Below are 17,082 nucleotides of genomic sequence, written 5' to 3'. Positions count from 1 at the left end.
GCAGCAAGAAATTCCCAGAGTTTGCTATAAAAATAACGTAGCAAAATATGCATGAAGGTTTAATGCAGAGGTGCTGGAAAATGCTTGGCACCAGTGGGACACAAAATTAGTATAGCAGCCACTTTTTGGATGCCACTTATGTTCAGCACTGTTTGCTATAAAAAGCGTAGGAAAATGTGCATGAGGGTTTAATGCAGAGGTGCTGGAAAATGCTTGGCACAAGTGAGACACAAAATTAGTATAGCAGACACTTTGTGGATGCCACTTATGTCCAGCACTGTTTGCTATAAAAATAGCGTAGCAAAATGTGCAAGAGGGTTTAATGCAGAGGTGCTGGAAAATACTTGGCACCGGTGGGACATAAAAATAGTATAGCAGCCACTTTTTGGATGCCACTTATGTCCAGCACTGTTTGCTATAAAAATAGCGTAGCAAAATGTGCATCATGGTTTAATGCAGAGGTGCTGGAAAATGCTTGGCACCAGTGGGACACAAAATTAGTATAGCAGCCACTTTTTGGATGCCACTTATGTTCAGCACTGTTTGCTATAAAAATAGCGTAGCAAAATGTGCATCAGGGTTTAATGCAGAGGTGCTGGAAAATGCTTGGCACCAGTGGGACACAAAATTAGTATAGCAGCCACTTTTTGGATGCCACTTATGTTCAGCACTGTTTGCTATAAAAATAGCATAGCAAAATGTGCATCAGGGTTTAATGCAGAGGTGCTGGAAAATGCTTGGCACTGGTGGGACACAAAATTAGTATAGCAGCCACTTTTTGGATGCCACTTATGTCCAGCACTGTTTGCTATAAAAATAGCGTAGCAAAATGTGCATCCGGGTTTAATGCAGAGGTGCTGGAAATTGCTTGGCACCAGTGGGACACAAAATTAGTATAGCAGCCACTGTTTGGATGCCACTTATGTTCATCACTGTTTGCTATAAAAATAGCGTAGCAAAATGTGCATGAGGGTAGAATGCAGAGGTGCTGGAAAATGCTTGGCACCGGTGGGACACAAAATTAGTATAGCAGCCACTTTTTGGATGCCGCTTATGTCCAGCACTGTTTGCTATAAAAATAGCATAGCAAAATGTGCATTAGGGTTTAATGCAGAGGTGCTGGAAAATGCTTGGCACCAGTGGGACACAAAATTAGTAGAGCAGCCATTTTTGGATGCCACTTATGTTGAGCACTGTTTGCTATAAAAATAGCGTAGCAAAATGTGCATTAGGGTTTAATGCAGAGGTGCTGGAAAATGCTTGGCACCGGTATGATACAAAATTAGTATAGCAGCCACTGTTTGGATGCCACTTATGTCCAGCACTGTTTGCTATAAAAAGCGTGGCAAAAGTGGGCAGGTGGGTACAGTGGCCGGGTTCTCTGGGTCAGTGGATATGGAAAGGAAGCCTCACTTTCTATCCCTCCTAATGGTGAAATGCAGCAAGGAATTTCCTGAGCTTAGGTACACAGACGCTGTTATCTGAAGCTGTATACAGCGTTTCCATGGACCTAACTGTCACCTATGGCTCTGAGCACGAGAAAATGAGCCCTGGAAAGGGCTGAAATAAACTTCTGTCCCTAATCTGTAGAGCGCTGTGTGTATAGCGTACACAGCCGGAGCGGCACCAGGAGCTGCATGAGCGGTGACTGTCACCTACATGCAGAAAGCAGATAATGGCGCCTTGAGGGAAAATGCCTGTATTTATAATGCAAGGACATGTGACATGGATAGCCTATGACACATTCCCTTGCTTGTCTGGCAAAAAAGACCACTTAGCTGTGTGTGTGTCTGGGATTGGCTGACATGCTGGCCTGCCCCACTACACGCGCGCTTAGGGGAAAAAAAAAATGGCGATCGCCATTATTACAGCAGCACTGATCTAAACGTGCCACCCCCGCACACTATACGCTGAAATTAGATAATACTGTGAATCACAGAGTGACTCTCACTATTACAGTGAAAAGCCAGCTAGTAACTAGCTAGGCTTTTTACTGATCGAACCATTCTCGAACGTAACTCGAGTGATCGAGCTTTTAGCATAAAGCTCACGTTCGTGTTCGATCTCGAGTACCCCCAAAATCATTCGAACATGAAATTGGCGAACCTCAAATATCACTCAACTCTACTTAGGAGTAGTGATGAGCAAAAATTTGCTTGGCACTGCTCGTTACTTTATCGAGCATTAGTGTGCTCAGGTACTCGCAGAGCTTTGCCAATTATCACAGGTGCTCAAACATTTCATCCATAAAACAATGACCACATTGCACAGGCTTGCTTTATTGCATGATCTGTGCAGGCACCCCAGTGAAATGCAGTCATAGTCTCTGAATGGCTCTCCTGTGGGATAAAACAACTTTCAATTATGCAGTGTCAGCCCCAAAAAGTTCTGTCCTCCCTCTCTCTGGAAATGCTCTATTTATGACTGGTTCCATGTGGGTAGAGACTCAAACAGGCCAATTGTTGACTTTCCATAATGCTCTTACTCATGCCGAGGTCGTCCAAGTGTCTGACCAGCTCATATTGAGTAAGGAGCATTTTTCTGCTCACCCATCTCTAATTAGGAAGCATCTGGCTCCAACATGCCTTCTCATAAGGATTGCAGTGACATTGCTTTTATCGATGATTTGGGGTGATGGGGGGAGTGTCTTAAAATACACAATATCACAACTAGTGATACACTGTTCACACTAGATGTCCAATTCCATGCAGACATTGGCATAGTAGTGGGTGACCCACAGGGGGAGGCACCAGATGTTGCAGAGGGGCCAGCTTGAATATGTAGTTCCTCTAGCAGCAGAGGGTACTGTAACGGTAGCTGAAATGGTTCGCTGGACCCCTAAACTCTTCCCTCGTGTCCACAACAATTGTCAATAGCAGGAAGTGGCACTTATGGAGATGGTATAGGACCCCCCGGGGGCGCTCCTATGGAGGTGGTGTCTGAGTGCAGGTGTTGGAGTGCCCATGATGTTTGTGCAGTTACAAGCAGCCGGACACAAGGGGGAACTTGCATTAACACTTTACTGAAGGAAACAGGGTACAGTCTCTCTCTCTTAAAGGCAAAGAGGCATCAGTTAAGTGTATAGGAAAACTGAAAATGTCCAGCACAACATCCAAAATATAAAACTGTCTTTTCTTTATTAATACATATTAAAAAGGTTAAAAACCTGGACGAGGGACGCATTTCGGAATATGCCTAATTCACAGTCCTACAAGGGTTCTCTTCCATATTTTGCCTATGGAAGAAGTTGTCATCTACTCAGGGCCGGCGCCAGCACCCGGCAAACCCGGTCAAATGCCGGGGCCCTGAGGTGCCGGGGGGCCCCACTCGCGGTGGCAGGAGTGGCGCACCGCTACTCAGGGGGTCCCGGTGGCCGCGCTGTCACCGCCCCCCGCCGAGGATCGAGCTTTCAATTGCATCGGCATCGCAGGTGCCGATACAATTGAGAGCAATGATGAGAGAGTGAGTGGCGCGCTCTCTCTCTTATCATTCTCCCCGCTGTGACTGTCGGCGTTCTTCTGACAGCTCTGCAGAGGACCGCGGTGACGTCATCACTGCGCGCCTGCTGAGAGGTCAGAGCGAGCGACAGCAATGGACGACGCGCCGAGGAGACCGGATCAGCGGGCGAACGAGAAGTGAGCCGCCCCTCTACTGACACTGGGCTCCCCTGACTCACAGGCCGGCCACTACACAGCGGCACTAGTACACATAGGGGCCCGGCAGCAGTGTCCTGAATGTGCCTCATGTGCCTGGTGTCACTGACACATTTCATTCTGTACAGAATTCCTCAGGCTGCTTATGCAGTATATTAACTATTTAAAGGGACTATTCCCACAATAATAACCAACATGGCTTGCTGCAGATAAAATTAATCAAAGTTATCAAATACTGGTTCCATTTATTATTATTTTTTTTTTACGATGTAAAGACTATAGGGAGATATTGATCATGCATTTATCTCTTTGTCCTTTTGGTAATTGATAAATGTATTTAAACAAATTTATTGTCTTCAAGTGCGTCAGCCTTACACTTCAAGAAGGATGTACCCTTTCTGTAAAATAATTCTTTCTTCACAAACTAATGACATAAGATATTTAAAGCAGAGACAAGCACAATTTATTGTATAGTTTTTACATTGCATGAGAACTACAATATTTTTTTAAAAAAATTCTCCCCTCGTAATAACGTGACAATGCATGGATACCTTTGCAGTTTTTTTTCTTACTGGACATTGATAAATGAGGTTCTTAATGTCTAGTATTGGCTGAGGACAGCACAACTATTAAAAATGTTAAGTGCTGTCCCCTCTGTAATTGACAGCTTGATACTGTTATCCCTTCATGCTTGTCGTTGCATTATAATAATACCAGTGATTAGCAACCCTGAATAATTTCCCAGTAGATACATAACCCTCCGAGATTATAACATAGATTGTTTTTTTTATTGCTGGGACAAACTGCTGTTTATACAAAAATCCTCAAAATGTAGAAATCGTCTTCTGTGGTGTACATATTTGTAGTAATGTAATGGACAAAACTGGTATCATAAGTCAGAACTTGCACAAACACAATAAAAGAAACTGCCCGAATCCTTTTTCCTGTTGGGATCCTTCATCTCAGCACACTTTGCTATTATGGAATAGCAGAAAAATGCCAATGTGAACATAACCTAAGCCTTGCACAATTGAATTGAGAATATAATCATACTTATATTATGGGCATCTGTTAACGAAAGATGAAAGTCCTTAGCCATTTTGAATTAATTAATACCAGGTTCACATGCAGAAGAATGACATCCACAACAGAATGGCCTGGAATATGTAGGAACATTCATATTTCTTGTGTCGGAGGTGAATTTTTACCAGGGTTACAATGTAGACCTTGCCGTTGTCAAGCTATAAATGACATTTGCAACAAATTTCCCCAAAAATCAGTGACAAGAGGCATATTTTGTAGAAATTAGAATATGCATTATTTGTTATGTATGCTTTTAAGCAGTTTCTACAATTTTTGTATTTACTGTATGCAATGAAGCATACCACAACCTTTTCTTTTTTTAGGTTCATGTATAAAGCTGTATGTCCCAATATAAGTATAATAATCCTATAAATAAATACAGAATATTTTTTAGTCATTTTCAAAATTCACATAAAATACTTTAAACAGACAAATAATACTGAAGGACAGATACAAAAAATGGTGTCATAATACAGTTTATTATAGATATAGAAGTAATAAGTCTAGGAATAATGACTAGTATACATGAATTTAGTGTGAACAATAATTGCCACATTGTAAGATGCTAGGGCAAATAAATGCTATCCATTTAATTCAGGTTATTTGAAGGATATAAATATAATGTGCAAGATGGCTAAGCTAATACATATTACCATATGTTACAATAGACCTAATAGAAAGTATTCCTCCAGTAAGGTTAGTATATGCAGTCCCCTATAATATAGACACAATCATATATATCTGTGAGCACCATAAAAAATAATCCTCAAGTGAGCCTGAAAAAGATAGCTCACAAAAGCCAAAACCACAATAAAAACATAATAATTACCCAAGTCTATTCCTCAAGTACATATGGAGCTCACCTTGTCCTAATATGAAGTTAGAAACATATGTACTGTTTATACAGTAGAAGGTGACCCAATCTATGTTTATTGAAGCCACAATAGCGTGATACCCATTTATAGAGCAGGGACTGGTCCATGTTTTATGGTCCATACCCGGGGCGTGAAACATGAATGTGTGAAACTGGCATTGCTAGGTGTTAAAAAAAAATTGAAGATGAGGAGTTAATATACTTGCATATGTATTTTTATGTACATGTGTACATTCATGCATGTATGCCTGTGTGTGCATGAATTTATGAAAATTTTCAGATGTTTATAGGCTGCATAGGTCTAAAAAGAAATTTAAGCTTAGAAGACTGCTAAATAGATATAATGTAGGGTTTGCATGCAGGGGTGAGATTCAGACAGTTATTTCCAGTTGTTAAAATTGTTACTGGGTCTTTGAACCAGCAAGAAACAGTATCTCAATTCAGTAGGGAAGATCAACGATTTGACTATTTCAACTGAATGTGTGTCTGAGGATGCTTACTTAGTTGAAAGGGATTTGGATGCATGAAGCCACTGGCTTTGTTCACCACAGTAGTTAAAATGTTCGCCAGTCTATCACTGGCTGGTAGCTGATGTTGACACACAGTGACGTCATTTGGCTATGTTCTACGGCTGCTACCAGCCTCTTCCACACTGAATATGAAGGAAGAAGAGGATGCCTTGGGCAAGCAGAGAAATAAGAAGAATCTTTTTTTGTGTTACAGAATAGGTGACCAGTATAGAGGTCATAAAGTCCCAGGATGAGGCATATACAGTTCCAGAATGGGGTACATATGGGCCCAAGATGGAGGACATACTGACCCAGGATGGGGAACATATTGTCTCAGCATGGAGGTCATAGGAGACCAGGATGGGAGATGTAAAAGCACTGAATGGAGGACATATGGGGACCAGGACAGGGGTTATAAGACCCTAGGATGAGGGAACAGGATGGATGACATAAGGATGGGGAACATGGAGACCAAAGATAGGGCACACATGGGCCCAAGGTGGTGGACATAAGGGCACCAGATTGAGAACATATGGGCCCAGGATGGAAGACATACATGGCCAGGATGAGGGACAGATCGGCCCAGGTTGGATGACATAGGAGACAAGGAGAGTGTGTATAAGGACCAAAAATGGGGAACATATGGGGACAAGGATGGGTAATTTAAGGTCCCTGGCTGGGGGATCAGGATGTGGGGACATACGGACCCAAGAATGTGACATGGAGGTCCATGATGGGAAGACATAAGGGCTCACGATATTGGACTTCACTACAGGAAGCGGCCTTGAATGGGGGACATTGAATTAAGGGGCTAAGATGAGGGATATTTTAACAGGAGTTTTTGCAGAGCTGAGTCCTGGCAGAAAGAAGTAATAGCAGTCTGTGTCAGATGAAGATCAAAATCAAAAATTAATTACTTCAACTACAGATGTCATTGGTAAGTCAGTGAATTACAAATACACTTTACACTATATACAGAGATCTTGTTTATAATGTCACTGGAAATCAATGTATTACAAATACACTATACACAATATACCATATACGGAGCTCCTGTGTATAATGTTATGGGTGATCACTGTATTATCTCTACATTATACATAATATAATGTATAAAAATCTGCTGTGTATAATTTCACCGTGATCACTGTACTAACTGTATTCTATACACTATATACAATACTATATACAAAGCTCCTGTGTATAATATCACTGATGATCACTCTATTACCTGTACATTATACACTTTATATTATACAGAGAGCTGCGGTGTATAATGTCACTGGTGATTATTGCATTACCTGTACACTATACATGATACACTATATGCAGAGTTCTTGTATTTAATGTCACTGGTTATCACTTTATTACCTGTACACTATACACTATATACAGAGCTCTGTGTATAGTGTCACGGGTGATCACTGTACAACCTGAGCTCCTGGGCATAATGTCACTGATGGTAATATTGGGGTTATTAGTATGGTGGTTTTTATTAATTACCAGTATTGCAGTGTTCGGTCACTATGTGGTGGTAATATGTAGTCTGGTCATGGTGTGGTGGTATGTGTTAATACAATGTTGTATGGTCATGGTGTGGTGGTATTTGTCCTTTGTATGTGGTATTATTTAGTCACTGTGTTGTGGTAATATGTGGTGTCATGGTGTGGTGGCATTTTTCTGATGTATGTAGTATTTTTCAGTCACTATGTGGTGGTAATATGTGGTCTGCTCATGGTGTGGTGGTATTTCTCTCTTCTATATAGTACTATTCTGTCGCTATGTGGTGGTAATATGTGTTCTGGTCATAGCGTGTTGGCAATTCTCTCTTGAAAGTAGTAATAGTGGTAATATGTGGTCTGGTCACAGTGGGGTGGTATGTATCCATGTATCAGGTCAGAGATAAGGTGGAACAGACAGTTGTACTGACAGATGGACAGGTGGTCATGCTTTCCAACTTTAGCAGGTTCCTTTAATACTAATCAAAACTTTTAGAAACCCCTTTAATATTGTTCACCATATTAAGAAGTGATTCACAATGACTGGAATACCATGCACTTGACAGGAGTCAATGAGACTATAAATTAAGGTAGAGGTGGGGTAAGAAGGGTAAAGCTCTTTTACATTTACTACTGTAACTTGTATTTTCTGGTTAAAGAAAAATGTGTGGTGTGTGAAAATGTGGGTGTGACATTCAAAATGTGTGTGGTTTTTAAATGGGCATGGTTTCATAACATATTTTGGGAACCTGTTGTTAAACATTTAAATCCTACTCCAGTGGAGCAGTAATGACTACCAAAATCGTTTTAAAAATAAGAACAGCAATTATCTCCCTTGAATAGCTATTATAATGGGAAAAATGAAATTATTTAATGCATTAATAAAACCAAAGGGGCTGATTCATCAAAGCTTTAACACCAGAAAACTTAAGTAAAAATTCTAGAGAGCTGAAAATTATGCGACTTTTGGCATTTTCAAGCCAGTTTGAATCAGATCAACTGAAATGGATATAGCTGTGTCAGAGCTGGTGAAAGATGGGGGCACAACCTCACACGCCCATCAAATTCCTCAAAAATGTCGACATTTGGTACACCTGAAATTCTATTGGAGTCATTGATTGGTGTGACATTTCTAGCATGGCACACAGAGGAGCAAGACACTCAGTGGAAGCGCCAAATTCATTAACCGGTATGCACCAAGGTTGCCATCTTGACTTTTTATTTTTTCTGGACAGTTTATAAAAAAATCACAAACAGACAATATCTTTTGCGGACACATTGAGAACCCATAATATATCATTATGATGATAAGTAATACAGCAGATAGTTTTAATATGAAGGCATTAGTAAACTGTAAAATGATGATAATTACAGTGAAAATAATCCATATAAGATTTTTCAGCCTTAAAAAAATCATGGATGCCTTAAATTTTATTTACAGACTGTCCTGGAATTTTTGAATGGCTGACAACCCAGACATGCACCACCTTTGAATGCATTCAGTGTACTGCACTACAGCAAGACTGTCATAACGTAAACATGGACTACACTAGTCTTGATGAATTGGCTCTACAGACTTAAGAGTGCTTTACACGCTGCGACATCGCTAGAGATTGCTAGTGATGTTGCGAGCGATAGCACCCGCCCCCATCGTTCGTACGACATTTGGTGATCGCTGCCGTAGCGAACAATATCGCTACGGCAGCGTCACACTCACATACCTGTTCAGTGATGTTGCTGTGACCGCCGAACAATCCCTCCTTCAAGGGGGACGTGCGTTCGGCGTCACAGCGACGTCACTAAGTGGCCGCCCAATAGCAGTGGAGGGGCAGAGATGAGCGGCCGGAACATGCTGCCAACCTCCTTCCTTCCTCATTGCCGGTGGACGCAGGTAAGATGTTCATCGTTCCTTCGGTGTCACACATAGCGATGTGTGATGCCGCAGGAATGACGAACAACCAGCGGCATGCACCACCAATGATATTATGAAAAGGAGCGACGTGTCAACGATCAACGATTTTTGACGTTTTTGTGATTGTTGAGTGTCGCTCCTAGCTGTCACATGCTGCAATGTCACTAACGACGCCGGATGTGCATCACAAACACCGTGACCCCGACGATATATCATTAGCGATGTCGCAGTGTGTAAAGCACCCTTTAGGGTGCGTGCCCACGATCAGTGTTTGCAGCGTTTTGGACGCAGCATGCTTCAGCTGAATCCAAAATGCTGTGTTGTACAGTAATACATAGTGGATGAGATGTCTAGAAATCCCGTGTCCACTGTGCTTGTTTTTTCCGCAGCAAACACTGACCTGCTGTGCGTCTTTCCAGACTACAGCATGTCAATTATTTGCTGTGGATTCGCATGTGTCCTCCGTAGGGAGAGAAAAAGCGAGAGACCGCAGCGCACTGAGCCCTGATCGTGAGTTCTCAAGTGGAGGAGACTCGTGGGCTCGCAGGTCAGGACCCTCTGTGTCCAGGGTGCAGTGAGTCCTGATCGTGGGCACATACGCTAATGCTAAGATTTTGAAGTGGCCACAGACATTGCTACAAACATGACCTTTCAACTCTAGTAACCAACAGGTAGGCAGCTGACAGTTTTCTCAGATAAGAAACAACTAAAAAAAGTTTAATATTTTGCGCTTATTTGTATTTCTACATACTTTTTTCCTCACTAACTTTCATGAATAACTGCATTTACCATGTAAAGCCTCCTATTTGGATAATGTTACAATCTAACATTAGTATATTTAATCATTTGCCAGATTTGCTGTATTTAAGTCTTGTAAAACTGATGTGATCATTCCATTTCTTGTGTCTGCATATGACAGAGTGCCCTCTGCTGGTCCTTGGTATACAAATATGGTGTACTGTAAAAAGAGAAAGCAGGAGTTGAAAATGTTGTTTGTGCTTCTATAGCTAGAAAAATCAGCATTTCATATTTAGTTCACTGTTTATGCAATATGTATGAAAGATGGACATACTCTCATGTGAATCTATAAATTCAGTTTATCTGGCATGAAAGAAAGATAAAAAAGACATTTTCCTAATACACAGTACACACAGCAGGTAAGTCAACAGATGAGAAATTTGTTAAATCAAAGTGCTATTGCAGCTCAAGGTCCGAAGTTGAGCTCATTAACTCATTTAGACATCTTTTTTTGGGCAACGAGTTTTATTCATGTTATCATCGCTTAGAACTAGTATCTGTTATTGTCTATGGGGCTATTCATATGTTCATGTATTTTTAAGGACCGAATGATGAACATCAAATAATGGTGACATGTCCGATTTGAATCGCTTTGCCTCCAAGCCTGTTTTTACTTTCTTGACCAGGCCAAATTTTACAATTCTAACCAGTGTCACATTATGTGCTAAAACCTCTGGGACGCTTTAACATTTCCCAGTGATTCTGAGACTGTATTTCCATGACACATTATACTTCAGGTTAGTAGTAAATATTAATCAATATGAATTGCTTATATTTATGAAAATAACAAAAACAAACTAAAAAGTGGATATTTCACAATTTACAAACTTTGAATTTGTATGCATTTAAACAAGCTACCGTATTTTTCAAGACGCACCTGATTATAAGTTGCATCCCAAATTTAGAGATAAAAAAAGGTAAAAAAAAAAATGTAGTCCGTCTTATACTCCGGTGTTGTCTTACCTTAGGGAGTTGGTAGCGGTGGTGGAGTGGAGTCAGAGGAGGCAGGGGCAGTGCTGGTGGGGTCAGTCTTTGCAACGATGGGGTCGGTCCTGACAGAGGTGGGGTCAGTCCTGGCAGCGGAAGATGTGGTGGCTGTGTAGAGCAGGCCTCTGCGGCAGGTGTCCCTGATGCTCTGTTGCGGGCTTGGCTTCAAAGAAATGGCACCTGGAGTGGCGCATGCGCAGATGGAGCTTTCAGCCAAGATCATTTGGACCCAGAGCATTTGGGATACCCGCTTCACCAGCCTGCTCCATACAGCTACCACAGCCCCTCTGCCTGCACAAAGAAGCAGCCTGCCGCCTGCCCACACGGAGAGGCAGCCTGCCGCCTGCCCGCTTGGAGAGGCAGCCCACCGCCTGCCCGCACAGAGAGGCAGCCTGCCGCTGGACCGCACAGAAGAGGCAGCCTGGTGCCATGAAGAGGCAGCCTGCCGCCTCGCCGCATGGTAAGGCAGCCTGCCACCTGCCCGCATGGAGAGGCAGCCTGCCGCCCACACAGACAGTCACCCATGCCAAATCTCCACCTGGTAAGCAATATTCGGATTTTAATATGCATTTCTCATTTTCCTCCCAAATTTTTGGGAGGAAATGTGCATCTTATAATCCATAAAATACGGTAGTTATGTCACTCAAAATCATTAATAAATAACATTTGCCACATGTCTAATTTACATAAGCACCATTTTTGAAAAATATTTGTTTTGCTAAAAATTTAGAAGGGTTAAGAGTTTATCAACAATTTCTCATTTTTGAAACAAAATTTTTTTAAGGGACCACTTCCCATTTGATGTGACTTTGAAGGACCTATGTGACAGAAAATACCAAAATGTGACACCATTTAAAAAAATTCACCCCTCAAAGTGCTCAAAATATGACATTTTATTAACCTTTAGGTGCTTCACAGGTATTAAAGCACTGTTGAAGGAAAAAAATTAAAATTTTACTTTTTCCCACAAAAATTTTGTTTTAGCCCCAAATTTTTCATTTTTACAAGGCTAATAGGAGACAATGGACCATAGAATATGTTTTGCAATTTCTCCTTAGTACACCGATACCCCATATGTGGTGGAAAACTAATGTTTGTGTGCACAACAGGGCTGGAAATGGAAGGAGCACTATTTGAATTTACAGAGCAAAATTGGCTGAAATAAATAGCAGGTGCCATATAGCAATTGCAGAACCTAAATAGTGAAACCACCAGCAAGTCAACCCATTTTGGAAACTAGGCCACTCAAGGAATTTAACAAGATCTGTGTTGCGCAACGTGAACCCACAGGTGCTTCATAGAGTTTATAACGTTGAGCCATGAAAATGAAAAAAAGAAAAAAATTTACCACAATCTTCCTTTAACCCCTAATTTATTTAATTTTCACAAGGGTAACATTAGAAAAAGGACCCTACAATTTGGTGTTCAATTTCTCTTGAGTACAGGGATACCCCATATGTGATAGAAAACTACTGTTTGGGCACATGGCAGGGCCCAGAAAAGAAAGAGCGGTATTTGAATTTTGGAGCACAAGATTGTTTGCAATCTTTAGCAGACACCATGTTACTGTTAGGGCCAGGTGGACGGGCAGACCCAGGAGGTGGATCCACTGGGCCGAACACCTTACTGAAGGCAAGGGGTCCGGTAGCCGGAGCACTACGGGTAGCAGGACAGTCCGTGCAAAAGAGTGGAATGGAGAAGTCCCTGGGACCACGGAGTCACTGATGGTAGTCCGGGTGACGGAGCTCAGGTTCGGAGGCCGAGATGTTGTCAGGCAGAGTCCGGAACCGATGGAGCGAGAGGACGGATCACCACAGGGATCAGAGATGGTACGGACTGACGGGATGGCAGATAGTCAGCGTTCGGGGTTCGGGAATCGGCAGGACCGGATGGCGAGGCAGGAGCGGCTCTAGAAGAGAGATAGGTAAGTATATCACAGACACAAGGAGACCTGACTCCTAGCTTAGGAAACACGAAGAACAGGCCCTGCCCACTTGGACATTAAACCCCTTTATACCCTGTACCTGTGTGTTCAATTTCCTGTCAGTGGACGCTGGCTCTTTAAGAGAGGGTCAATGACCGCGCGCGCGCCCTAATGCGCTTGCGCAAGGCCTGGGTGCCAGAAGCCAGGGCAGGGAGCGGTGTATAGGAAGCAGGGGAGCCGGCCTGGAGCAGAGCTGCCGACGGGCGCCGGGAGCGGGGACCGGGCCGCCTGGGGACCGCAGGTGATGGAGGCTGGAGACTGTGGAGCGGGGGACGCCTGACAGAGGAGCCGGGGAGCAGAGCAGGGGACCCGGGGAGCGTGACAGTTACATTTGTGATGCTCCTAATGTACTTAAATCATGGAAACCCCCCATAAGTGAGCTCATTTTAGAAAACACACCCCTCATGTAATTTATCTACCGGTGTGAGGAGCGCCTTGAACCCAAAGATGCTTTACAGAAATTTATAATGTTGAACCGTGAAAATTAAAAAATACATTGTTACCACAAAAATGTTCCTTTAACCCCAAAAGTTTCATTTTCTCAAGAGTTAAATGAAAAAATGCACCATACAGTTTGTTGCTCAATTTCTCCTGATTAGATAGATACCCCATGTGTGGTGGAAAACTACTGTTACGGCTTCTGCGCACATTGCGTAATTTCATGCATTTACGCTGCGTATAGCACTGCAAAGTAAATGCATGCGTCCTGTCCCCAGCACAATCTATGTAGATTGCGCAAAATCCTTGCGCACAATACTTTTTTGAACGCAGCGACTTGGATGCTAAAATATTGACCCAAATCCGTGCGTTCAAAAATGCAGCATGTCAATTCTTTTGTGCGCTTTAGGTGCAGCTCCCACTCTGTCTATGGTGGGGACAGCATCCAGAGCGCATGAAATCGGGATTTATTCTGCTGAAACACTGCATCCATTACGCAGTGTTTCTGCAGCGATTTGATGCGCACATGTGCTGTCAAATTGCTGCAGAAATCTCAGCATTTACGTGCGAACAAGCCCTTAAAGCTCATAGCATGGCTCAGAAGGGAAGGCGTGCTATTTGAATTTTGGAGCGCCATTTTAGCTGCATTTGATTGCTGACACGTCACATTAGAAAATTCCCTGACATGCCAAAACAGCAGAAACTCCCCACAAGTAAACCCATCTTGGTAAGTTCTTAATACAATTTGTTCTACAATTTCTCCTGAGTACACCAATACCACATATATGGTCAAAAACGACTTTAGAGGCACAGGCTCAGAATGGAAGGAGCACTATATTGGAGTTGAGAATTAATTGGAATAGTTTGTCATATTGGCAGAGACCCTGACATGCGTAAAAAGCATATCCCCTATAGGTAATCCCATTTTACAAACCACACTACTAATGATTTCATATAAGGTGCAGTAAGCAAATTGAAACCACAGGTATGTCCCCAAATTTTATATCATTGGGTGGTGAAGATAGAATTAATTACATATTTTTCATTAAAATGTTGTTTTAGTCCGAAGTTTTAAATTTTTAAAAAAGGCTAATAAGAAAAAAAATGGACCACACAGCTTGTTGTGTAATTTTTTTTGAGTGCACTAATACTCGTAATGTAATCAGGAACTACTTTTTAGGTACAGTAAAAAGCTGATAAAAGAAGGAGCACCATATTGAAATTCAAAATTTGCTGAAGTGGTTTGCAGCTGCAATGTCACATTAGCAAAGCCCATGAAATGCCAGAACAGCAGAAATAGTAAGGGATAAGCTGGGCTCACTACTTTGGACCTGGTGCTCAGGAGAAAAAATAGTCCATATACAAATAGAGAACCCCGGCACACAGTATGGAAGGAGGAAAACAGTCAATGGTTCTTGTTGTATGTTCTAGTTTTATTCAAAAAATGTTTTCACAACGATAGGAAGTTGTAATACAGTCTTTTCATGACAACAAGGAGTTGCATTAAAGTCCGACGTTTCGGCTCTTAATCGAGCCTTCACCAGGGACATAAAAAGGTACTATTTCACTAAATATTACTAAAATATAGTAATATTTCCCAGGGGGCATTGCTCTAGAATCACTGCGTTGAGAAACACGTGATGGTGTCTCCGCAGCGCAGTGGTGGATGTTGATCTCCCTAAGGTCAACCATCCTTGCTCACATAGTCTTTTACTAGGCAATGCTCCCACTAGCCAGATTCCTACTCCACACTGATGAGGGGCAAATACCCCGAAACGGCTGTCTGTGGATGGATACCATGTTTGGCATAGGTGGTCTCCTTGACTGGAGACTGCCCTTCCCGTGGTTGTTCCTTCCCGGTGAAAGACCTGGCTAGTTTCCTGCCAGCGTTGAGAAACATGTGATGGTGTCTCCGCAGGCCTTCTTGCTTTGAATATTTCCCAGGGGGCATTGCTCTAGAATCACTGCGTTGAGAAACACGTGATGGTGTCTCCGCAGTGGTGGATGTTGATCTCCCTAAGGTCAACCATCCTTGCTCACATAGTCTTTTACTAGGCAATGCTCCCACTAGCCAGATTCCTACTCCACACTGATGAGGGGCAAATACCCCGAAACGGCTGTCTGTGGATGGATACCATGTTTGGCATAGGTGGTCTCCTTGACTGGAGACTGCCCTTCCCGTGGTTGTTCCTTCCCGGTGAAAGACCTGGCTAGTTTCCTGCCAGCGTTGAGAAACATGTGATGGTGTCTCCGCAGGCCTTCTTGCTTTGAATATTTCCCAGGGGGCATTGCTCTAGAATCACTGCGTTGAGAAACACGTGATGGTGTCTCCGCAGTGGTGGATGTTGATCTCCCTAAGGTCAACCATCCTTGCTCACATACTTCCTAATCTCATAGTCTGAACTGGTGCATACTGAACATACAATATCCAAAATAACAGTTGCACTCAAGTAAAGGGAAGGAGAAAAAACAAGAATGTAGATGGTTTTTACATCCCAAATTTCACTATCTACATTCTTGTTCTTTTTTCCTTCCCTTTACTTGAGTGCAAGAGGACAGTGGGTTGATGATAGCAGATATTCTGAACAGACCAATGAAACGAGGTCCTAACAAAAGTGAGGGTATCTTCAGCTTGATATTGTTAGTTGATAACCACACCAAATCACCCATAAGCCTGCTTTACACGCTACAAGATATCTTACGATGTGTCGGCGGGGTCACGTCGTAAGTGACGCACATCCGGCATCGTAAGGTATGTTGTAGTGTGTGACAGCGACGTGCAATTGCGATTGAACGAAAAACCGTTCATCGCATGCACGTTGTTCATTCCTGATGAATTGAACGTCAGATTGTTCATCGGGTAGCGCACATCGCAGTGTGTGACACCCCGGGAACGATGAACAGATCTCACCTGCCTCCTGCGGCTCCTGGCCCACAATGCGGAAGGAAGGAGGTGGGCGGGATGTTTACGTCCCGCTCAGGTCCGCCCCTCTGCTTCTATTGGCTGCCGCGTGACGTCGAGGTGACGCCGAATGTCCCTCCCATTCCAGGAAGTGGACGTTCGCCGCCCACATTGAGGTCGTATGGAAGGTAAGTATGTGTGACGGGGGTTAATCGTTTGTGCGGCATGTTCAATAAATTGAACGTGCTGCACATACAATGGGGGCGTTGCAAATCGCATACGAAATGGTATGCGAAATTGCAATGTGTAAAGCAGGCTATACACAGGTCCAGACCAGGCACATGTCCACAGTCAGCCACACGTTTATACCTAGTGACCCATGCTAAGCAAGTGCTTCTGAACTTTTCCCCATGTAGACTGCAATGCTGACTCTACTTGGTCCT

Source organism: Anomaloglossus baeobatrachus, chromosome 1, assembly GCF_048569485.1.
Source record: "Anomaloglossus baeobatrachus isolate aAnoBae1 chromosome 1, aAnoBae1.hap1, whole genome shotgun sequence".
Taxonomy (NCBI): Eukaryota; Metazoa; Chordata; class Amphibia; order Anura; family Aromobatidae; genus Anomaloglossus; species Anomaloglossus baeobatrachus.
Note: the sequence above shows the minus strand (reverse complement) of the source record.